We start from the raw sequence: 26,794 nt of genomic DNA, 5'->3' as shown, positions 1-26,794 counted from the left end.
TGGGTCCATCACAAGAATCCCAATTATAGCAATCATAAAAGTAATTTGTTGATAGAGGATTTACTTCAGTATAAATCTATTCCAAGAGTTGTAAATCAACATGATGTTTTAGGAAACAGCTATATTTGAGACTAAACAATTTGCAAAATGTCAAAATCTACTCTGTAGAATTGCTTGTGATAAGTTTATTTACAGATGCTGTATGGAGCTATATACAATGGATTGGGCAAGTGGAATAGAGAAATTTTCTTTTTAAATAAATACTGATATAAATTGTTAAAACATATATTAAACAAAAGTTCTATTTTCAACTTTTTAAAGAAAAATAAACTTAAATACTGCAGATAATTTAAAATAAAGATAAAAAGAAAACAATTAAAAACAAGACCAGAAGAAATAATTAAAAATCTTAAATTAATATTTTTAAATTATTTTTTTCATCTTCAAGTAGAATTCTTGGACCGATTACTTAAAAGCAGAGAGAGAAATATATTTACATATTTGCATATGCAAATACAAACTATGCTAAATCCCAACTTTAACTTTCTTTCAAGTCCAAGTTTGAATTTATCTCAAATCTCATTGTATGATTACTATCTTTTTGAATCTGATGAAACTTGTTTTGTGGTCTAATATGTGATATATTCTGGAGAATGCTTCATGTGCACTTGAAAAGAATGTATATTCTGCTGTTTTAGGATGGAATGTTTCTAACATATCTGTTAAAACCATCTAGTCCAGTGTATCATCCAAAGCCACTGTTTTCTTGTTGATTTTCTGTTTGGATAATCTGTCCATTGTTGTAAATGGAACATTTAAGTCCCCTACCATTATTGTTTTGCTACTGATTAGTTCCTTTATGTTTGTTATTGTTTTACGTTTTGGGGTCTTACATGTTGGGGGCATAAATGTTTATAATTGTTAGACTTTTTGGAGTTTTCCCTTTTTTATTATATACCGTCCTTCTTTGTCTCTTTTGACAGAATTTGTTTTAAAGTTTATTTTGTCTGATATAAGTATTGCTACCCTGGCTTTCTTTTGATATCCATTTGAATGATAAATGTTTCTCCATCCCCTCACTTTCAATCTGCAGGTGTCTTTAGGTCTAAAATGCTTCTCTTGTAGGCATATAGATGGGTGTTGTTTTTAAATTTTTTTTTTTAACGTTTTATTTATTTTTGAGACAGGGAGAGACAGAGCATGAACGGGGGAGGGTCAGAGAGAGAGGGAGACACAGAATCTGAAACAGGCTCCAGGTTCTGAGCAGTCAGCACAGAGCCCAACGCGGGGCTCGAACTCACGGACAGTGAGATCGTGACCTGAGCCGAAGTCGGACGCTTAACCGACTGAGCCACCTAGGCGCCCCAGGTGGGTGTTGTTTTGTATCCACTCTGTCACCCTATATCTTTTGATTGGAGCATTTAGTCCATTTATATGCAGAATAATTATTGGTAGGTGTGTATTTATTGTTATTTTGTTCCTAGTTTTGTGGTTGTTCTTGTAGTTTTTGCTCTGATCCTTCTCTTTATTTCTTTCATAGTCTGCTGGCTTTCTTGGGTGATATAATTGGATTTTGTTATCTTCATTCTTTGCATATATATTATGGTTTTTGGTTTGTGGTTTGTATATATAGCATTATATATGAAATTGATGGTTGCTTAAGTTTGAACCCATTCTTTACTCCTCCACCCCATATTTTAGGGATACGGTGTCATATTTTACATGCTTTTATTCTTTGAATCCCTTGACTAATTTTTACAGATATTTTTTTTTTAATGCTTTTGTGATTCCTACTCTTCATACTCTCACTTATGGCCCTTCTTTTCCACTCAAAGGGTCCCTTTTAATATTTCTTATAGGGCTGATTTTAGTAGTCATGAGTTCCTTTAGTTTTTGTTTGAGAAACTCTTTATCTCTTTCTTTCTGAATGATAGCTTTACAGGATAGAGTATTCTGGGCTGCGGATTTTTCTCTCTCAGCACTTTGAATATATCATGCAAATTTTCTACTGAAAAATCAGCCCATAGCCTTATGGTGTTTCCCTTTTCTCTTGCTGCTTTAATTTTTTTTTTCTTTATCATTAATTTTTGTCATTTTAATTACTATGTGTTGTGGTGTGGACCTCCTTGGTTGATTTCATTGTGTATTCTCTGTACCTCCTGGATCTTCATATCTGTTTCCTTCCCCATATTAGGGGAGTTTTCACTTTTATTTCCTCAATACATTTTCTGCTCCCTTTTCTCTCTTACTCTTCTATGATCTCTATAATGTTGATAATATTATGCTTGATGGAGCCACTAAGATCCTTAAGTCTATTATCAATTTGTATATTTTTTCCTCTCACTTGGTCAGCTTTTTACATTTTTTTAAATGTTTATTTGATTTTGAGAGAGAGAGAGAGTGGATACGAGTTGGAGAGGAGCAGAGAGAGAGAGAGAGAGAGAGAGAGAGAGAGATACACAGAATCTGAAGCAGGGTCCAGGCTCTGAGCTGTCAACACAGAGCCTGACACGGGGCTCAACCCCATGAACCGTGAGATCATGACCTGAGCCGAATTGGACACTTATCCAACTGAGCCACCCAGGTGCCTCATCCCTTGGTCAGCTTGATTGCTTTCTATTACTTTGTCTTTTAGGTCATTAATTCATTCCCCTGGTTCCTTTAGCCTGTTATTTTTTTTTTTTCATCAATTGTATTTTTAACTTCATTTATTATGTTCTTCATCTCTGATGGGTTCTTTTATTATTTCTTTGTTAAGGGTCTCTACTTAACATCTGTTAAGATGTCCTCTACTCTTTTCTCAAGCCCAGTGAGTATCTTTATGATCATTACTTTAAATTCTGTTTTACTTAGGTCTCTAGCTGAGGTTTTTCCCTATTCTTTCATTTGGGACATATTCTTCTGTTTCCTCATTGTTTTTTTTTTGTTTTTTTGTTTTTTTTTTTTTCTACCTCTCTGTGTCTGTTTCTGTGTGTTAGGAAAGTCAGCCACCTGTCTTGATCTTGAAAGTAATCATCTATGAAGATGAAATCCTGAAGTATCCTCCAGTGCAGTGAGTCTGTTTTCCAGGACCTGGCACGTCAGGGACTATCTCATATGTGTGTTGCCTATGCGCTGCTATTATGTCCTGGTAGCTTTATCCTTCAGGCCAGTCCTGTGCAGAGTTTCTCTTTGCCTGTTGTGAGCAATGTTTGTTTTTAGTCAGGGTGGGGTGCATTTTAACAAGGTGTGTGCTGGTCTGCTTGCAAAATGAGACCTGCTGCCTCTACTGCCAGAATGGAAGCCTCTTCAAACATATGGGTCTGGAGTTGTGGTGTTGGTGGGGTCTGTGCCAGCCTTCTGGGGAAGGGACCCATAGCACTAGGACTAAGGCAAGCATGACTGGGAAGGGAAGATCCACCAACATATGGGGGGGGGGGGCTTATTGTAAGCAACTTAGGTAGCAACTGTTGGTGCTGCTCTGGTTCCTGCGGGCAGCTGTTTGTTTATGCTGGGGGTAGAGGGAGGAAATGGTGCCTTCTAGCTCCTTTGCTCTTGGAGGGGTCTCCCTGCAATCCCTGCCTCTCTAAGACATGTTCTTAGATGAGCTAATAACTCTCTTTCCTGTATGCTCCAGATGTTTTTCAAACTACTGCTTCTATGCTATATCCACTTGGGTTATTTGTCTGTTATCTTTAAGGGTGGGGTCTCAGCTTCCAAATGCCTTCCAGATTTCCCAGAGCAAAACCTTCTGATTTTTAAAATTTCAAGTTTTAAGTCATGTTGGCTGTAAGAACTCATGAAATTCAGCCCCTACCACTTTCAAAGCCAGATATTATGGGGATTTGTCTTCCTTGTGTGGACTTCCCAGTGTGAGAGTCTGTTTCTTCCCCTCTCTGTGCTACTGACTCCTTACTGACCACAGCCAGCCATGGTTCATGTATATGTTGTCTACAAGAAACCTACTTTTAAATTTACTTTATAAAGTAAATGGATGAAAAAAATATATACCATGCTAATAGTAAACAAAATAAAGTAGGTATAGCTATATTAATTTCAGACAAAGCAAACTCTAAGGAGAGTTGTCAGTAAAAAAGAGGGACACTACATAATGGTATGGGGGTCAATTCTCTAATAAGGAATTAAAATTCTTAATGTGTATGTGTCTAGCAATAGAGCAAAAAAACTACAGGTGGCAACAACTGATAGAATTACAAGGAGAAATAGGTGATTTCACTCTCATAGTTAGAGAATTGAATAGCCCTCTCTTAGAAATGAGGAGATCCAGTGGGCAGAAAATCAATAAGGACATAGTTGAACACAGCACCATAATCAAATAATATCATAAGTATCTATAGACTACCTCATCCATTGAGAACATTCACCAGGATAGAACACATCCTGGGCCAAAACATACACCTAAAGAAATTTAAAAAAATAGAAGTTATACAATGTCTATTTTAAGACAACCATGGTATTAGAGTAGAAAGAAATAATAGAAAGATAACTGAAAAATCTTAAAATAGATGGAAATTAAGTAACATACTTCTAAATATGGGTCAAAGAAGTCTCCAAAGAAATTGAAAATATATGAACTGAGAGAAAATGAATGTATAATTTGTCAAAGTGTGTAGAATTCTGCAAAACCAGTGCTTACAAGGAAATGTGTGGCATTTAATGCATACATTAGAAAAGAAATATATAAAAACAATAATCTAATTTTTTACCTCAGAACTAGAATAAGAAAAGCAAATTAAATCCCAGGTAAGCACAAGAAATTAAATGACAAAATTTAAAGCAGAAATCAATGAAATTGAAAACAGAAAATCAATAGAATAAATCAGTGAATCAAATGCTGGCTCTTTAAAAAAGATCAATAAGATGAAAGACTTATGGGTGCCTGGCTGGCTCAGTTGGTTAGCCTCCACCTCTTGATCTCAGCTCAGGTATTGATCTCATGGTCATGAGTTTAAGCCTTACATTGAGCTCTGCAGTAGGTATGAAGCCTACTTAAGAAAAAAAAAATGAGGGGCACCTGGGTGGCTCAGTTAGTTAAGCATCTGACTCTGGATTTCAGCTCAGGTCATGATCTCATGGTTCATAATATCAAGCCTGTCACTGTCAGCACAGAGCCTGCTTGGGCTTCTCTCTCTCTCTGACCCACTCCTGCTCGATCTCTCTGTCTCAAAATAAATAAACTCTTTAAAAAATGAAAGACTTTATACCAAGATGAAAAAATAAAGACAAAAAAAAAAGGAAAAGAGAGAGAGAGAGAATACAAATTACCAATATCAGAAATTAAAAAGAGGGCATGAGTACAGGTCCTAAGGAAAGTTAAAGTATAACAAAGGAATATTATGAATGCCAGCAAAATTGACTTGAGATGAAATGGACCAATTTATTGAAATATATATATCTGCCAAAATTCTCAGAAAAAATAGGCAATCTGAATAGGACTATTTCTACTAAAGTGATTTAATCGGTAATTAATGACTTCCCCAAACAGAAAGCACCAAAAGGGTTCACTGATGAATTCCACCCAACATTTAAAGAAGAAATTATGCCAATTCTCCACAATCTCTTTCAGAAAATGGATGCAGAGGGAATACTTCCTATCTTATTCAATGAGGCCAATACTATCCTAATACACACACACACACACACACACACACACACACAAAGATAGTAAAAGAAAACTACAGATTATTATCTCTCATAAACATAGATGCAAAAAATCCTTAACATGGTATTAGCAAACCAAATCTAAAAAAGGTAAAATAATATATTAAAAAAGGTAAAAAGAAGGCTAAAAAAGCCACATGGGATTTATCCCAGGTATGCAAGACTGATTCAACATTAAAAAAAATCAATTAATATAATTCATTACATATCAACAGACCAGAAAATAATCACATGATCATATTAAAAGATGCTGGGGTGCCTGGGTGGCTCAGTTGGTTAAGCGTCCAACTTTGGCTCAGGTCACGATCTCACAGTTCATGGGTTTGAGCCCCATGTCGGGCCCTGTGATGACAGTTCAGAGCCTAGAGCCTCCTTCAGATTCTGTGTTTCCCTCTCTCTCTGCCCCTCCCCTGCTTGCTCTCTCTGTCTCTCAAAAATAAACATTAAAAATTTAAAAAAAGAGATACAAAAAAAGCATTCGACAAAATTCCAACACTCACTCATAATAAAAAACTTTTAGAAAAATAGGAATTCAGTGCACCATCCACAACTTCATAAAGATTATCCTAAAAAAAAAAAAACAAAAACAAAACCTGGAGCTAACATTATACTTATTGGTGGGAAACTCAAAACTTTTTGATTTAGATCAGTTACAAGATAAGAATCCTTCCTTGTCACTCCTTTTCAACATCATGCTGAAAGTCTTTGATAATACAATAAGGCAGGAAAAGCCGGGGGAGGGGGTTGTATACAGATTGGGAAGGAAGATGTAAAACCGTCTTTGTTTGCAGGTGACATGATTATCTCTTACAAAATATGTAAGAATCAACAAAGAAGATCCTGGAATGAATTGCTTATTAGCGATTGGCAAGTTGCAGGGTAAAAGATTAATATACAAGCATCAATACTTTCCTATATGCCAAGTAGAATTTGAAATTATAAACAATTATTTTTATATTAGCACCCACCAAAAATGTAATACTTAGGTATAAAACTAACAAAATGTGTACAAGTTCCATATAAGGAAAACTACATGAGAACAAATGAAATCAGAGAATAAATAAATCAACATTCCACATTTAAAAATATTAATATGAAATATTGTCAAGATACAAGTACTTCCCCTTTGCAACCTTTCCCTTTGCAATCTTTGCAACCTCAGTCAAAATCACTGCAACTTATTTTATTCGTATCAACAAACCATTCTAAAGTTTATGGAGAGTCTGAAGAATAACTAAGACAGTATTGAAGAAATAGAACAAAATTAGAGGACTGACACTACCCAACATCAAGACTTACCAAAAAGCTGATCAAGACAATGTGGCATTCCTAAAAGGAATAGACCAATAGGTCGATAAAACAGAATAGATGGCTCATAAATAGACTCACAGACATATAGTCAAGTGATATATGACAAGTGAGCAAAGGAAATATATAGGAGAAAAGAGGATAGTTTTTTCAACAAGTGAAATAACTGAATATCCACATTCCAAAAAAATCAATCTAGATGCAAAACTTACACTTTAAAAAAACTAACTCATAATGGATCATAGAGAAATGTAAAACTATACAATCCTGGATGGTAACATAGGAGAAAACTAGGGAATTCTGAGTATAATAATGCTTCTTTAGATACACCACCAAAGATATGATCTGTGACAGAAATAGTAAGCTGGACTTCATTATAGTCAAACGCTTCATCATAATTAAAAAAAAAAAAAACAGGAAGACAAAACACAGACTGGTAGAAAATATTTGAAAAGGACAGATCTGATGAAGAAGTCTTACCCCAAATATACAAAGAACTCTTAAAGGTCAATAATAAGAAAACAAACAACCCAATTAAAACATGCGTTAAACCTTAACAGACACTTCACCAAAGATGTGCAGATGGCAATAAACATATGAAAAGATGCTGCACATATGACATCTGGAAATGTAAATTAAAACAATAATGAGATACCATACCAAAGATTTGTGAGAATATGAAGTAACAGGGTCTCATTCATTGATGGTGGGAATTTAAAATGGTACAACCACTTGGAAGACAGTTTCACAGTTTCTTACAAAACTAAACATAATCCTGCTATATAGTATAGCCAATAGTGCTCCTTGGTATTTACCCAAAGGAGGTGAAATAGTATGTCCATGCAAAAGCCTACAAAGAATGTTTATGATCAGCTTTTTCACATAATTGCACACACTGTGAAGCAAACAAAGTGTGCTTCTGTAGGCATATGAATAAATAAACTACAGTACATCTAGACAATGGATTGTTATTCAGCACTAAATAGTAAGGAGCTATTAAGCCATGAAAATAAGTTTAGGAACATTAAATTCATGTTAAGTGAAAGAAACCAATATGAAAACACTACATATTTTTATGAGTCTAACTATATGGCATTCTGAAAATGGCAAAACTATAGAGACAATAAAAGGACCAAGGGCTGCCAGGGGGAGGAGAAAATAAATTGGCAGATTAGAGAGGATTTTAGGGCAGTGCAAATACTCTAGATAATTTTATGATAATGAATGTGTATCATTATATTTTTGGCCAAGCCCACTGAATGTACAACAGCAGAAGTGAACCATTATGTAAACTATGAGCTCTGGGTGATTATTGTGTAGCAATCTAAGTTAATTCTTGATTAAAAAAATGTGCGATTCTGGTGAGTTACCTTGATAACGGGGGAGCCTATGTAAGTGCAGGAGCAGTGAATACATGGGAAACCTGCATATGTTCCCCTCATTTTATTATCAACTTAAAACTGTTCTATAAATGAAGTATAAAAGAAAAGCTGGTTATTATATTGGATAATTTTTGTTGATGAGAGATGCATATAAAACATAAGAAGTACAACAACGAGATTTACAATATCTACACCCAAAACTTCATATATATGAAATAGATATATAAATATATAGAAGAAATATATGCAAAAAATATATAGGAAATATACCTAAACATTAAAAAAAAAACAAGGTAAATGATATATGTAGATATACCAGCCATAAAGCAGTCAATATGAATCCGGTACAGCTATACTACTATGAACCCAATACACTGTGAGGCAAAACAAAAACAAAATAAAGAACTTTTATAAAGACAATTGCTATGTAATAAGCTTTTATGAAATGAAAATACATAACAATTTCAAAATAGTAGATCATTAAAGTCTCATATAAAATTAAAATGTGTATAGAACTATAAGGAAAATGGCAACTCTATAGTTAACATTAGTCGACTAATGAGAAAAATATATATAACAAGATAGAAAACATAAAAGCAAATGAGCAATAAGTTTTAGACAAACTCTTCGTGGGGAAACTTTAAAAGATAATGAAATATCCTAAAGAATATATAAATAAGTGAAATCTAAAAATAAATATCATGTTCTTGGATTAAAGAATAAACTCCATAAAATGATTATTTCTTTGTAAAGATCTATAGATTCAATTCACTTTCAACAAAATGTGTAAACTTTTATAATAGTCTCACAGAATGAAAGTAATAATTACAGGTTTAGGGAGGAGGATACACATTCCTTATGAAAAGTAACCAGGCACATCTTAGGGCTCATGAGCCCTCCTTTCTTTTCCCCAAAATAGCTAGAGAGCAGTAGCTCCAAACAGCTTTTATATGACTTGAATCTAAATTAGGAACCAAGTGGCCTGGATAGAGACAAGTTCAAAGCAGGGGAGGGGAGGGAGTGAAAACGAAAACAAAAAAGGTAAAAGAATAAAGCTTTTTAGAGTAAAACATAGAAATAATATAATACCTTGAGGTTAGCAAAGATTTCTTAAATATTACACAGAAAGTATTAATCAGTTTAAAATTATCTTTTAAACTGTATCAAAGCTAAAAATGTCTATTCATCAAAAGAAACATGGGTAAAAAATGAACTTACACAGCAATAAAAATATTTGAAAATGCAACAAATAACATCTAGAATAAGTAAGAAACTCAAAAGGAGATGAAGCATTGAATAGTCACTTCACAAAAAAGAATATCTAGTCATTAAATACATGAAACTATATTTAACATCATTTGTTATCAAGAAAATGCAAATTTTCATGATACTACAAAATGGCAACCAATGAGGATAATATGAAAAAGGCAATACAAATTTAGTTAAGATAAACAAAATCCTCTGCTTTGCAGTATCTACTAAAGCAGAACTAATGTATACCTAGCTCCCGTTCCTGGATATATGAGGAAAATGTCTACATATGTTCATCCATACATATATACAAGAATGTTCATAGAAACATGATTCATACTTAGTAAAATCTGGAAATTATAAAAATGTGCATTAAAACATAAGAGGATAAACTGTGGCTTATTTACATAATAGAATGATCTACAGCAATAACAAACTTTAAATTTATACAACAATATGGGTTGTATTCTATCACTCTGCTTAAACTACCATACATAACAAAACATTATAGACTGTTGTGGCTTAAACAACAAAAATTAACTTTCTTACATTTCTGGTGGCTGGAAAGTCCAAGATAGAATTTCTGGCAAGGTTCTGTTTCTGATGATTGTACTCCACTTGGCTTGCATATGGCTGCCTTCTTGCTGTGTCCTTATATTTCAGAGAGAAGACATATGAGAGAGTGAGCTAGTGAGCAACCTTTGTGGTCTTTCTTTCTTTCTTTCTTTCTTTCTTTCTTTCTTTCTATTTTTGGGTGTAATTGACACAAAATATTACATTAGTTTCAGGTATACAACAGTGATTCAAAAGTTTCTACATTATGCTATGCTCACCACAAGTGTAGCTACCCTCTGTCACGGTACAATGCTATTACAATTTCATTGACTATATTCCCTACACTGTTCCTTTTATTCTCATGACCTAGGCATTTGTAATTTCTCTTTAGTAAGTAGACTGATGCTACTGGATAAGAGCCCCACACTCCTAACCTCACTTGATCTCAATTAGTTCCCAAAGGCTCTATTTCCAGACACAGTCACATTGTAGGCTAGGCTTCAACATATGACTTTGGGGAGAAATATAAATACTCAGTTTGCGGACGCATCTTACAAGTTTAATAGTGAGTAACAGAATTCAAGGTCAAGAGTATACACTGTACACAAATTCTACTGATATATACAAAATACATATATGTACAAAATACGGCAAGAGAAATCTACGCTGTTAGAAATTAGGATAGTGTTTGCCCTTGAGGAAGGGGCTGCTACTGACTGAATGGGAGTATGAGCTGTTTCTCCAGCTGTTCATATTTGATTTCTAAATCTGGGTGCTGATTGTACAGGTGTGGTTGGCCAGTGCAAGTTCATCAAGGTTACAATTATGATTATGCATTTTCTATATGTATTTACTTCAATAATATGTTTATAAACCTTATTTCAGCTGTTTAGTGACATAAATAATATATATTTTAACTCATTTTATTTTTTAAACCAGGTACATAGAAGACTGCTCTTCAATAAACACAATATTTTAAAAATATGCAAAATGTAAAAATTGAGAATAGAAGCAAAGGAGTAGATAAATACAAAAATGACTAATATAATAATTTTAATATCATACAAAATAAAAGGTTTCAGTAGTAAATAACCATAAAGATAACCATAACCATAAATAAGACAGTAAGCAAAATGTATGACAAAATAGTCCTTATATATTGTCAGTGAGAGTAATTTCCAATATAAAACTCAAAAAGTGACAGAATTGCTAAGAGAAACCTGCAAATTCATGGTTATAATAGAAATGCTAATATGCCCATATCAGAACATGAGGCATCTTGATAAAAAAAAAGAGGGGAAAATATGTCAATATATTAGAAACTTGAATAAGAAACTCAGATTTTTAAAGTAAATATATGGTTAGAAAGAACTCTGCCACCAAGAAAGACAGAACATAAGTTTCTTTTTATTTAACTTTCTTTTTTGTAAGTTCATTTATTTATTTTTGAGGTGGGGGGGAGAGAGTGAGGGAGGAGGCAAATGGCAGAGAGACAGGGAAAGAGAAAATCCCAAGCAGGCTCCGCACTGTCAGCATGGAGCCAGATGCGGGGATCAAACTCACAAAATATGAGATAATGACCTGAGCAGAAATCAAAAGTTGGATGCTTAACCAACTGAGCTACCTAGGTGTGCCAAGAACATAATTTTCAAATGTAAGAATATTTTTTAAAAAATTGTCACCTACTAGCTTACAAATAAAGCTAAAAATATACAGAAAAATATCACATAAACTGTATTCTGTGAAAGACAATAAAAGGGAGAAAATAGTTTAAAAACCACAAATAAGTAAAGAAAGGGGAAACAAATTAGAGAATAGAAAAAAAAAAGAAACCCAGAAAACATAGTTTGATGAAAAAGGGCTAATGAAAAAACACCCTTTGCTTTAATGTAATTATTACAATACAGACAGCCAAGAGATACATGAAAGGATGCTCAACATCACTGATCATTAGGAAAATACAAATCAAAACTACAATGAGATATTACTTTACAACTTTCAGAATGGCTAAAATCAACAACACAAGAAAAAACACGTGTTGGCTAGGATGTGGAGAAAAAAGAACCCTTTTACACTTCTGGTAGGAATGCAAACTGGTGCAGCCACTCTGGAAAACAGTATGGACCTTCCTCAAAAAGTGAAAACTAAAACTACCCTACCATCCAGCAATTTAACTACTAGGCGTTTACCCAAAGAATACAAAAAAAAAAAAAAAAAAAAACAAAAAAAACCAAAACTAATTCGAAGGGATATATGTAGCTCGATGTTTATTGTAGCATTATCTACAATAGCCAAATTATGGAAAGAGCCCAACTGTCCATCAAATAATGAATGGATAAAGAAGATGTCATGTGTATACAATGGAATATTAGTCAGACATAAAAAGAATGAAATCTTGTCATTGCAATGACATGGAAGGAGCTAGAGAGTATTATGGTAAGGAAAATAAGTCAGTCAGAGAAAGACAAATACCATATGATGTCAGTCATATGTAGAATTTGAGAAACAAATGGGCAAAGGGAAAAAAAGGGAGAGAGAGTGGTAAACCAAGAAATAGATGCTTAACTTACAGAGAGCAAACTGATGGTTACTAGATGGGGTTTTAGCTTTCAGCTTTCAGCTTTGTCCAGCAAGCCGAAGATGGCAGAAAGGATTACTCAAGACTCCATTCAAGTCAAGAAAGGTGACAGAGAAACTAAGGGAAGTCTCTCTGAGCTGCTCTCAAGTTTCTGTATTTATTAAGCATACATTTAAGGAAACATTGCACAGTACATCAGTGGGCTATGTGCCTGTACGAACTTATAGGAAGTGTGCAGAAAAACAAGTTAAGGCATTCCCAGGACTACAAAAGAGCAGATGCAGAAAGCAGTGTGGAAAACAAGACAAGATATTCCATGGATAATATGGTCTAAGAAATTCATGAGCAAAGGCAGGACCCAAACCCTAAATATAAATTAACTAGGTAAGCAAAGCACAGCCTGCTGTTTTCAGCAAGACTAGAAAGCAATGTTATGCTATCCAATGCATTCCCTATAATCTCCTAACCCAGGACATAGCTATTTGATTTCCCACAAACAGAGGGGAGGTACGTGGGGGGAATGGCTAAAATAGGTGATGGGGATTAAGAAGTGCACTTACTGTGATGAGCTCCGTGTGTTGTATGGCAGTGTCGAATCACTATATTCTATACCTGAAAGTAATATTACACTGTATGTTAGCTAATTGGAATTTAAATAAAAACTTTAAAAACTCTACATCTGAATGCCAATTTATGAGAAATAGGAGATAGCCAAACATATAAAACAGCACCCTGGAGATATATTAATAATTCTAAATTGAGGAAATCTTCATAGTTCAAATAATTTAATTTCTTTGCCAAATAAATTACAAAGAACAAAGAGAGGAAAATTCTATGGATAAAAGATTTTTCAAGATTCAAATTGTCCAAATACAATACATGGACCTCATTTGTATATTGAGGCAAGAAAATAAATTAGGAAAAGTAACACTTATGAAACAATTGGAAATGTGAATATGAACACTGAGAATATGATATGAAAGCATTATTGTCCATTTTTTATATGTAGTATGTTTAAACTTTTTTTCTCTTTCTAAAAACACTAAAATGTTTGTGGGTAAAATTTTATAATGCCATATCTCTTTTTTTATGATCAATATATATTACTTTTTTTCCCCAGCTTTACTGAGGTATATGAAAAATCTTGTATATATTTAAAAAATAATAACATAAAATAACTATTTAAGAAATCAGGAAAGGCACAAAGGGAAAAATCAGGAACAGTTTTATTAGTATTGATGTTATCTCTTTCAAAGAAGCAACTAATTACATTAGTTAAAGTGTTTATGAAAACGTGTAGTTAAAATTTATAAAAGGAAAGAAAAATTATTTTTTAAGTTTTTTTAATGTTTATTCATTGTTTAGAAAGAGAGAGAGACAAAGAGAGAGAGAGACAGAGAGAGAGAGAGAGTGACAGAGCGCAAGTTGGAGAGAGGCAGGAAAGGAGTCACAAATCTGAAGCAGGCTCCAGGCTCTGGGCTGTCAGCACAGAGCCCAATGCAGGGCTCGAACCCATGAACCACGAGATAATGACCTGAGCTGAAGTTGGATGCTTAACTGACTGAGCCACCCAGGGACCCCATAAAGAAAGAAATTATTATTGATAGACTTAAAATAAGCAAATAAATTGTTAGTGTGGGCCCATGATTTTTTAAAAATATCTTTTCTAGTCTAATCACAAAAATAAACCAGATTTAAGTTTTGACATTTACCCTCATTGTGCAAATTTTACTTGCTTTGGAACAGATCAAAAATATGGGACAAGAATGTAAAAATATGTTTCCAAATCTTTTAAGAAGACACAATCTTTTAAGGGTCTTACATAGTATGGGCCCCCTTTGCCTACACTTTGACTCTCTGATCAAATAAAAATAAATACAATATTTAACAAGCAATACAAGTTATATCTAGGACTAAAACATTATCTACTAATAATATTGATACTAATTATACCTAAGAATATTTTGCTGCACATAGTAAGAATTACATTCATTACTTCTTATTTTAAAACTGAAATAGCTACATTTCATTAATCAATGTCCTCAAAATGAGCAATATTTTACCCAAATATTTACATCAAAATCTCTGTTAGCACAAAGAAGTAAGATTTCTATTACAACACAGTGGCCAGTAAGCAAACTTCTATAAACTAGACATATATTAAATTTTATAATTACAGGTTCAAGTGAGTTTTCCATCTATCCAAATAAACATATTAAAGTCTGCAGCCTGGATTAGAATCTCCATAAAGTTCAATCAGAGTTAAATAATTTAGATGTTAAGTGCAAAACTTAAAAGAACAGAAAAACTTATTTCACTCTGTCACAGTTTGCGTTCTCTATAATCTCACCAGGGTGTAGAGTACACTCTATTCATTCCTCAGATTACTCCCCTCCCAGCTTTCTCATTAAGCAGGTTTGGGTTTGGACTGTCTTTGTTCTAAGAGGCTGTTAATCTGCACTCCTTCTCTAAGAGAAAATACTAATTTGTTTCCCTCATATTGGAGGATATATTGGGCATAAAAAGTTCATCATAAAATATGTTACTCATTGGATAATTGTGTATATAATTTCTTATGCACATTAATGAATGTCTCTAATAGATGATAGAACAAGTTACTGCCCAAATACTTTCTTCACTGTGTACACCTGAAATAATTGAACAGCTAGGGAGAAATATTAATTTTCAAAATCTCCCTATAGAACCAACAAATCTTAGTAAAACACCCAAGCCCACTGTAGATAAACAAGAAGATAACCAAGGTATTTGATTAAATATTAAATTACAGGTTGTATCTATAATTCTTGGCTGGTTGAAAACTGAAAAACAATTACACAAGTTACTTTTCTAACACTATTAATAAGACTATGCTTGCTTGAAATACTAAATGTTGATTTTATGATGCAGAGGCCTAAAAATGAAAAATCATATTAAAAACATTTTTAGAAGTGGGAAAACTACATTTAATAAAGACACAGGAGAAACTATATATGAGAAAAGTTTCTTTGGAAAAATTCTAAAGGAAGAAATGCTAAAAAAACTTGGATATGAGAAACTAAAGTCAGATAATTGTCTTGAGAAGGTAATTTTATTTCAAATAGATTAATAAAATTAATTTTTTTTGTTTTTAAGAATAAAAATTTTATTGTTTGCTATTTTCAAATCACTCAAAATATTTTTTCAGATGATTATGTAGATCACAAAAAATTACAAATGTAAAAAAGTAGCGTTTAAAGTTGTACTATTTGATGGAAAAGATTAATCAGTAAGTATTTATGATCCTTTACTAACTGAATAAAAAATGTATACATTTTATATTTGTGTTGATTGGTTAAAGATGAATATTTGAAATTACTACTCCAGTAGGAGTTTAGAAATTCAGGGATTATGTAATGTTTTTCTATTTGATAAACTTAATGTATCATACATCTAAATACCTTATTAATATACTTGCACATATAATTTCTCCAAATGACATTTAAAATTATTTAAAACTTACAATTATTTATGTTTCTAGTTTGAGTTTAGCATTTTTCACATAGGATGAAATTATTATTTTTACCAACCGTACATGCACTCAGTATATGACTTAGCTGTACCTATTACAGTTTCATTCCTGATTATTTTAACAGTACAGCAGTCATGTGTATCTATGTTGAGATTTTGTTAAAGAAGATAGTTACATTTTCAACTTTAGCAATGGCAAGTGCCAGGATAATGCCTAAATCTAAAATATAAATCAATAAAAGTACCACTGTGCTATCAAGAGATGAGATAAATATCAAAAGAAGTGGCTATAATCAACCTCCAGGATATAGGTGTACATGCGAGGGAAGCAAGACCAATGGAAAGACTTATGTCTGTATAATTTTGGTACAATAAAAAGTTAAAGTGAAGAAACAAGGGGTACATAGATCTATATCAATAATGAAATGGATGTTATATCTTCTTTGCTTTGTGATAGTATAAATCTTATCAATGTTTCCTCATTCTAGCACTGATAAACAAAACAACAAATGTAAAGAGGTTTTCTTCTATTACCTCAAAACACCCTCTATGAATACCATAAGTAGTTTCAAGTTTTTTCAAGTTTGTATGTTTTACTCTATTATTTTAGGTCATCATAGTTTATAGTACTGAATCATATATTTGAAAGTTGCTGGGGCGCTCAGGTGACCCCATCGGTTAAGCGGCTGACTTGGGCTCAGGTCATGATCTCACAGTTCACGAGTCTGAGCCCCGCATCAGGCTCTGGGCTGACAGCTCAGAGCCTGGAGCCTGCTTCAGATTCTATGTTTCCATCTCTCTCTGCCTGTCCCCTGCTGATGCTCTGTCGCTTTGTATAAACAAACAAACAAATTAATTAATTAATTAATTAATAACATTAAAAAGAAAGTTGCTAAGAAAGTAGATGTCAAATGCCCATCTCCCACAATGTTGCATGTCAATTTTATCTCAATAAACCTGGAAAAAAGAAGTTATTAGACTGGAAAAAATGTCAGCAGCTTGTTCTTGTATATGTGTTGATGCTGATTAGATCATGGGACACATCTTTATGCATTCTTCAGTCCATGGATATTTGTGCTCTTTCCATACTTGGCCAGTGTCGATAGCGCTGCTATAACAGTGCAAAAGTGTTCCTCTTTCTCCACATCCTTACCAACATCTGTTGTCTCCTGGGTTTTTAATTTTAGTTTCAGTTTTTGATGAGAGAATTCAACATTTTCATACAACACCTGGTATTCATCACAGTAAGTGCAGTTCTTAATCACCATTCCCCCCACCCACTTCCCCTCTTCTAACCATCAGTTTCTTTATAAGTTAAGAGCCTGTTTCTTGGTTTGCCTTTTATTTCCCCATGCTCATTTGTTTTGTTTCTTAAATTCCACATATGAGTGACATCATATGGTATTTGTCTTTCTCTGACTGATTTTGCTTAGCATAATACTTTCTAGCTCCTTCCATGTCATTTCAATGGCAAGATTTCATTATTTTCTAAGTCTGTCTAATATTCATTGTACACACATGACATCTTCTTTATCCATTCATTATTTGATGGATACTTGGGCTGTTTCCATAATTTGGCTATTGTAGATAATGCTACAATAAACATCGAGCTACATATATCCCTTTGAATTAGTAGTTTTAATATATTTGGGTAAATTCCTAGTAGTTAAATTGCTGGATGGTAGGGTCGTTCTATTTTTAACTTTTTGAGGAAGTTCCATACTGTTTTCCAGAGTGGCTGCAAGGGTTCCTTTTTCTCCACATCCTCGCCAACCCCTGTTGTTTCTTGTGTTGTTGATTTTAGCCATTCTGCCAAGTGTGAGGTGGTATCTCATTGTAGTTTTGGTTTGATTTCCTGATGATCAGTGATGTTGAGCATCTTTTCATGTGTCTGTTGGCTATCCAATGTCTTCTTTGGAAAAATATCTATTCATGCCTACTGCCCATTTTTCGATTATTCATTTTTTTGTGTGTTGAGTTGGTAAGTTCTTTATATATTTCAGATACTACCCCTTTATAAGATGTCATTTACAATTATCTTCTTCCATTCAGTAGTTTGCTTTTCAGTATATTTGATTGTTTCCTTTGCTATGCCAAAGATTTTATTTTGATGATGTCCCAATAGTTTCTTTTTGCTTTTGTTTACCTTGCCTCGGGAGAATATCTAGAAAGCAGTTGCTACAGTGATATCAAAGAGGTTTGTCCCTGTGTTCTCCTCTAGGATTTTTATATTTTCAAGCCTCACATTTAGTCTTTAATCCATTTTGAGGTTTTTTTGAGTGGTGTAAAAGAGTGATCCAATTTCATCCTTTTGCATGTTGCTGTCCAGTTTTCACAACTCGATTTGTTGAGACTATCTTTTCTCTATTGGGTATTCTTTCCTGGTTTATCAAAGATTAATTGACCATATAGTGTGGGTTCAGTACTGGGCTCTCTGCTCTATTCCATTGATCTGTGTGTCTATTTTTGTGCTTGGACCATACTCTTTTGATTACTACAGCTTTGTAATATAAGTTGAAGTATGGAATTGTGACACCTCCAAATTTGCTTTCCTTTTTCAAGGTTGCTTTGGCTATTCATGGTCTTATGTGTTTCCATATAAATTTTACAATTGTTTGTTCTGTCTGACAAATGCTGTTGGTATTTTGATAGGGATTACATTAAATATGTGGACTACTTTGGGCAGTATATATTTTTAACAATATTTGTTCTCCCAATCCATGAACATGGCATGTTTTTATATTTGAGTCTTCTTCAATTCTTTCATCAGTGTTTTATAGTTTTCAGACTACAGGTGTTTCATCTCTTTGGTTAGATTTTTCTCCTAGGTATCTTATTGTTTTCAGTGCAACTGTATGTGGAACTGATTCCCTGATTTCTCTTTCTGCTGTTTCATTTTTGATGTATAGAAATGCAACAGATTTCTGTACATTGATTTTGTATCCTATGACTTTAGTCAATTTATCAGTTCTAGAGGTTTAGGGTTGAGTCTTTTGGGTTCTCTATATAAAGTATCATGTCATCTGCAAATAGTGAGATTTATTCCTTCCTTGCTGATTTGATGTCTTTTATTTCTTTCTATTATCTGATTGTTGTGGCTAGGACTGCCAATGCTATGTTAAATAACAGCGGTGAGAGTGGACATCCTTATTTCTGAAAAATTCTGTTTTTCCCCATTGAGGAGGATATTAGCTGTGGACTCTTCATAGATTGCCTTTATTACGTTGAGATATGTTCCCTCCAACCCTACTTTGTTGAGGGTTTTTTTTTTTCCATGAATGGATGTTTTATTTTGTCAAATGCTTTTTTTGCATCTATTGAAAGGGTCATACTGCTCTTATCCTTTCTTTTATTAATGTGGTGTATCATGTTGATTGATTTGCAAATATTGAATCACACTTGCAGCCCCAAATCCCACATGATTGTGGTGAATGATCCTTTTAATTTAGTTGGATTCTATTTGCTAGAATTTTTTTTTGAGAATTTTTTCATTCATGTTCATCAAGGATATAGTTCTTTTTTCTGGTGGATTCTTTATCTGGCTTTGGTATCAGGTAATAATGGCCTCATGGAATGAATTTGCAAGTTTTCCTTCCATTTCTATTCTTTAGAATAGTTTGATAAAAAATATGTATTAATTCTTGGGGCGCCTGGGTGACGCAGTCGGTTAAGCGTCCGACTTCAACCAGGTCACGATCTCGCGGTCCGTGAGTTCGAGCCCCGCGGTCAGGCTCTGGGCTGATGGCTCGGAGCCTGGAGCCTGTTTCCGATTATGTGTCTCCCTCTCTCTCTGCCCCTCCCCCGTTCATGCTCTGTCTCTCTCTGTCCCAAAAATAAATAAAAAACGTTGAAAAAAAAATTTTTAAAAATATGTATTAATTCTTCATTAAATGTTAGGTAGACTTTTCCTGGAAAGCCATCTGGCCCTGGATTTTTGTTTGTTGGGATGTTTTTGAGTACTGATTCAATTTCTTTGGTGCTTATTAGTCTGTTCAAGTTTTTTTATTTCTTCCTGTTTCAGTTTTTGTAATTTACATGGGTCTAGAAATTTCTCCATTTATTCCAGGTTGTCCCATTTCTTGGCATATAGTTTTTCATAAAATTCTTTTATAATTGTACTTCTGTGGTGTTGGCTGTTATTTCACTTCTTTCATTTGTGATTTTATTTATTTAGGTCCTTTGCTTTTCTTTTAATTCTGGTTAATGGTTTATCAATTTTATTTTTTCAGAGAACCAACTCCTGGTTTAATGGATCTAGTCTATTGTTTTTGTTTTTTTTTTTAATTTTCTGTATCACTTATTTCTGCTCTAATCTTTATGTTTCCTTACTTCTGCCGCTTTATACTTCCTTTATTTTTCTTTTTCTAGCTGCTTTATGTGTAAGATTAGGTTGTTTGAGATTTTTCTTGCTTCTTGATATAGGCCTGTATTGCTATATACTTCCCTCCTAGGACCACTTTTGCTGCATGCCAAAGGATTTGGATAGCTATGTTTTCATTTTCATATGTTTTCATTTATTTTTTTAATTTCTTCTTTGGTTTCCTGGTTGGCCCATTCATTCTTTAGTAGCATGTCGTTTATCTCCAGGTATTTGTAGTCTTTCCAAATTTTTTCTTGTGGTTGACTTCTAGTTTTATAGCATTGTAGTCAGATAAAGTGCATGGTAAGAGTGCTTTGGTGGCTCAGTTGGTTAAGCTGAGTTGGTTAGGCTGAGTTGGTTAAGCATCTGATTTTGGCTCAGGTCATGATCTCAAGGCTTGTGAGTTCAAGCTCCACTCCAGGCTCTGTGCTGACAGCTCAGAGCCTGGGGCCTGCTTCAGATTCTTTGTCTCCCTCAATCTCTGCCCCTCTCCTGCTTATTCTGTCTTTCTCTCTATCCTTCTCTCTCTCTGTCAAAAATAAATAAACATAATATAAAAACAGGGAGGGGGACAAAACATAAGAGACTCTTAAATATAGAGAACAGAGGGTTGCTGGAGGGGTTGTGGGAGAGGGAATAGGCTAAATGTGTAAGGGGCATTAAGGAAGACACTTGTTGGGATTAACACTGGGTGTTATACATAGCAGACAAATCATTGTTGCACTATATGCTAACTAATTTGGATGTAAATTAAAAATAAATTAGTTAATTAAAAATACATAAACATTAAAAATGTTTTAAAAATAAGAAAAGGTGCATGCTATGATTTTAATCTTTTTGTATTTATTGACTTTTGTTTTGTGACCTACTATGTGATCTATTCTGCAGAATATCCCATGTGCACTTGAAAACAATGTGTATTCTGTTGTTTTGGGATACAATGTTCTTAATATATCTGTAAAGTCCATCTGGCCCAGTGTGTCATTCAAAGCCCTTGTTTTCTTGTTGATGTTCTGTTTGGATAATCCGTCCTTTGATGTATGTGGGGTGTTAAATTCCCCTACTATTTGTGTATTATTATCAATGAGTTCTTTTATATTTGTTTTATATATTTGGATGTACCACGTTGGGGGCATAAACTTTTAAAAGTTTTACATCTGCTTCTTGGATGGTCTCCTTTATGACTATATAATGCTCTTCTTTGTCTCTTTTTAGAGTCTTTATTTTAAAGACTAATTTGTCCGGTATCAGTATTGCTACTCCAGCTTTCTTTCGACATCCATTTGTGTGACAAATAATTCTCCACCCACCCCCTCACTTTTAATCTGCAGGCGACTTTAGGTCTAAAATTAGTCTCCTGCAGGTAGCATATAGATGAGTCTTATTTTCCTTTCCCTTCTGACACCCTGTCTTTTGATTAGAGTGTTTAGTCCATTTACATTCAAAGTAATTATTGATAGATATCTATGTATTACCATTTTATTACTTGTGTTGTTTTTGTTTTGGGAGGTTTTTCTCATCCTTTCTTTTCTTTGTCAGTTTTGGGCTTTCCTTTGCACTCAAAGAGGCTCTAATATTTCTTGAAGGGTTGGTTTAGTAATGAACTCCTTCGGTTCTGAATGACATTCTATTCTGAATGACAGACTTGTTGGTTGTGGATTTTTCCCATTCAGCATGTTAAATATATCATTCCTCTCCCTTTTGTGTTGATAAGTTTCTGTTGAGAAATCTCCAGCTAGCCTTATGGGTTTTCCCTTGTAATTTAAGAACTTATTTTGCCTCGCTGCTTTGAAAAACAAACAACAAACAAAAGCCTGCTCATACATGGCTCCTATTTAAGTGGTTTAATCTTTAGGCATTTAATGTTTCCTATGCATTTTCTCTCTTTTTGTATGAGTATTTCTGAATAGCATTTTAAGCAATTTCAAGAAAATCTCAAAACAATATTGTCAGTTTAGGTCTCTAAGTCTCATTGAAAAATAAAGCTCATAAATTTATAGGGGGGTAGAAAACATAGGAATAGTTACAACACACTTGATGTGGCACCTGTTCTTGTTTCATTAAATCAACCCTGATAGACATCATAGATTCATTTCCTGCCTCTTTTTCTCATTTTTGTTCCTTCCTGTAACATAAAACTTCAAAAATATCTTAAGTAATCACAAGACCCTGTATGAACTATTTTTTGAATTTTCTCATCTCAAGTTATTTTAGGTTGATAGAGTCTATTATGTTCACTTAAAAAATTCAAATATCAAGTAATGTGTGAATTTGTTTTGTTATTGACATACTATCATGAATATTTGGAATAAGAAATAATTTACACAATTTCTCTGTAGCTTGAACTGTGATCTTTGAGATGGCTTGAACTATGACAAAAAAGGAAATATCACTTAAGGAATATAAATGGATGCTAAGTATTTGGAGATAGCTCTTAAGACATATTTGACATTTTCTACATGTATCCCACTTGTAAGTAATCAGACTGGAGTGGAGACATAGGGTGTGTTAAGATAAATGCTGCTGATAAACACATATGCATAATTAAATTTCTAAAAGAAATACAAAGAAACTTGTGAACACTAAGGAGGAATAAAGTCAAATGAAAACTTGAATGTAATTTTTAATTAAACTATTAAAATTGTTCTATTTTGCCATAAATAAAATCAACTTGGCATTGAAAAACAAACCTATGAACTATAGTAGCATAACCTCAATATTATATTTAGATGAAATCTATTTAAAACTAACAATTTTAATAAATATACATATAAATATTTTCTTATAAAAGAAATTCAAGGGGCTCTTGCATGGCTCAGCTGGTCAAGTGTCCAACTTTGGCTCAGCTCATGATCTCATGGTTTGTGATTTCAAGCTCCACATGGGGCTCTCTACTGTCAGCATAGAGCCCGCTTTGTATCTTCTGTCTCCCTCTCTCTATACCCCCTTCTCATACATGCACTCTTTCTCTCAAAAATAAATAAAACTTAAAAAAAGGAAATTCGATGTACCATTTCCCTAGTTTCATTCATAGAGTCCTCCTAACTCGAAATATAAAATGTTCTGAAAATCATCAGTTATTCCTCAAATTTTTTGCCAATGAAGCACAGATATTCCAAATGGGAAACAATTATCAGCTCTATTAATCTATGTACAAAACATTTATATTTATATGAAAGACATACTACTAAAAGCTCATCTGGATGAGGCAGATTAAGTATTTCACTTTGCCTAAATCCTCATCATAAGTTTGCCTTTGAATTATCAAGAACTCTTACAAAATAGATCAAATTTGCCACCTTATGCCTATGGAATGTTGTGATTAATATGGGCAGAGGAAGATTGTGTCTCATCAGAAAGAAAGAAGAAGATAGAATATTGTATTTGAGTGAAAGAAATTATAAAGCTTTTCTGGATCTTTCTTTGAAACAAATTAATAAAAGGTGATCATATTTTATTAAAGATCATGTTCCAATTAGTCCAGTTACACACTCTTTTCCTTTGGGAAAGATAAGTTAACAAGATAGAGCCTTAATAGAAATCTCTTCTCATAAGCCTTCTCTTTAAATTTAATGTATAAAGGTAGAATATGAAGAGAAATCATCAATTGTCCTTCCAACTCTGAAAACACTTTTCTAGTATTATTGTCCTTTTAACCTATATGTATTAAAATTTAAGTTGGTTTCAGAAAAGCAGGCATATATTCAAAGTTTCTATTTCAACGGTAAAATTCTCTTCTGCTGCCACTTTAACAATCTGCATTCGTCTTTAAGAATATCAATTAATTTTGGGTGTCTGGATGGCTAAGTTGGTTAAGCATTGGACTCTTGATTTTGGCTCAGATCATCATCTCATGGCCATAAGATTGAGCCCTGTGTCAGGTCTCCACACTGGTTGTGAAGCCTGTTTAAGATTTTCTCACTCCCTTTCCCTCTGCTCCTCCCCCAATAACTTACATGCACTCTCTCTCAAAAAAAAAATTAAAAAGAATATCAGTAATTTTACTGATTTTCATAAATGAGAATTTTAATTTTAATAAATGGAAATTTTAATAAAAGGGAAATTTTAATAAATTTTATAAATGGGAAAATTAGACTTCCAAAGCCTTTCTACTTTTTAAGATTTTTCAATGTTTATATCTCTACCATACTTGCATGTTCTTGTGTGCACATGTGTGAGACTCTAATTTTGATATACAAACAAGTCCCAGATTCCAAAACTCTGATCTTCTTGTATTTATGTTCTATATCTAAAACATGAAAAAGGGGATTCCAGAGAAGATGGCGGCATCGGAGGATGCTGGGCTCACTGCGTCCTGCTGATCACTTAGATTCCACCCACATCTGACTAAATAACCCAGAAAACCACCAGAAGACTAGCAGAACAGATTCTTTGGAGCCAAGCATAGACAAGAAGCCCACGGAAGAGGGTAGGAAGGGTGGAGAGGCGGTGTGCGCTACACGGACTGGCGAGAGGGAGCCGGGCGGTGGAGGGGCAGCCCTCCCGGCAAGGCAGAGCCCCCGAGTCTGGTTTGCAAAAGCGGAGGGGACTGACAGAGTTTGTTCTGACAGCCAGCAGACTTAACATCTGGAATGCTATAAGTCAACAGCTGTTGTTGGAGAGGGGGAGGGTGAGAGGACAATGGGAGGGAGAGTTGGTGAGCCCCAGAATACAGAGCTCAGCTTGGTGGGGTAACAAAGGTGCTGGCCAGCGCCATCTCTCTGGCCCATCCCCCAGCCGAAATCCCAAAGGGAACCAGTTTCTGTCACTGAACTTGCTTGCACCACACAAACACCCAACACTGTGCTTCTGCAGATCCATCCCTCTGACTGGTCTGCCTCCCTCCTGGTGCCACAGGGCCCCTCCCAAAGCAGACCACCCAAGGCAAAGTGAGCTGAGTCTGCCCCTCCTGCCCCTGTGCACCTTACAGATCCACCCTAGCTAATATGCCAGATCCCATAGAAGCAGCACCACAAGCCTGGAAGTGTGCAAGTAGCCCAGACAGGGGCCACACCACTCCACAGTAAGTCCTGCCCCTGGTAGAGGGGAAGATAAGGTACACACCAGTCTGACTGTGGCCCCAGCAGTGGACTGGGAACAGACGTTGGGTATGACTGTGGCCTCACGCACCAACACAAGTTACTCCAGACAGCACAGGGGAATGCGCCGCAGTTCCATGCCACTCCAGGGACTATCCAAAATGACGAAACGGAAGAATTCTCCTCAAAAGAAACTCCAGGAGTAGCGACAGCTAACGAATTGATAAAAAATTATTTAAGCAATATAACGGAAAATGAATTTAGAATAATAGTCATAAAATTAATCACTGGGCTTGAAAAAAGTATAGAGGACAGCAGAGAATCTATTGCTACAGAGATCAAGGGACTAAGGAATAGCCAGGAGGAGCTAAAAAATGCTATAAATGAGGTTCAAAATAAAATGGAGGCGCCCATAGCACAGACTGAAGAGGCAGAAGAGAGAATAGGTGATTTAGAAGATAAAATTATGGAAAAAGGAGGCTGAGAAAAAGAGAGATAAAAAAATCCTGGAGTAGGAGCGGAGAATTAGAGAACTAAGTGATGCATTCAAGCATAACAATATCTGTATAACAGGGATTCCAGAGGAGGAAGAGAGAGAGAAAGGTGCTGAAGGTGTACTTGAACGAATCATAGCTGATAATTTCCCTGATCTGGTGAAGGAAAAAAGGCATTGAAATCCAAGAGGCAGAAAACTCCCTTCAGACGTAACTTGAGGCAATCTTCTGCAAGACATATCATAGTGAAACTAGCAAAATACAAGGATAAACAGAAAAATCTGAAAGCAGCTAGGGTTAAACATGCTCTAACATATAAAGGGAGACTGATAAGACTAGTGACGGATCTATCTACTGAAATTTGACAGACCAGAAAGGAATGGCAGGAAATCTTCAATGTGATGAACAGAAAAAATATGCAGCCGAGAATCCTTTATCCAGCAAGTCTGTCATTTAGAATAGAAGGAGAGATAAAGGTCTTCTGAAACAAACAAAAACTGAAGGAATTCATCACCACTAAACCAACCCTACAAGGATCCTAAGGGGGATCCTGTGAGACAAAGTACCAGAGACATCACTAGAAGCATGAAACCTACAGACATCACAATGACTCTAAACCCATATTTTTCAATAGTAACACTGAATGTAAATGGCCTAAA

The sequence above is a fragment of the Panthera uncia genome, chromosome D4, assembly GCF_023721935.1.
Source record: "Panthera uncia isolate 11264 chromosome D4, Puncia_PCG_1.0, whole genome shotgun sequence".
Taxonomy (NCBI): domain Eukaryota; kingdom Metazoa; phylum Chordata; class Mammalia; order Carnivora; family Felidae; genus Panthera; species Panthera uncia.
This window is presented reverse-complemented; position numbering follows the sequence as displayed.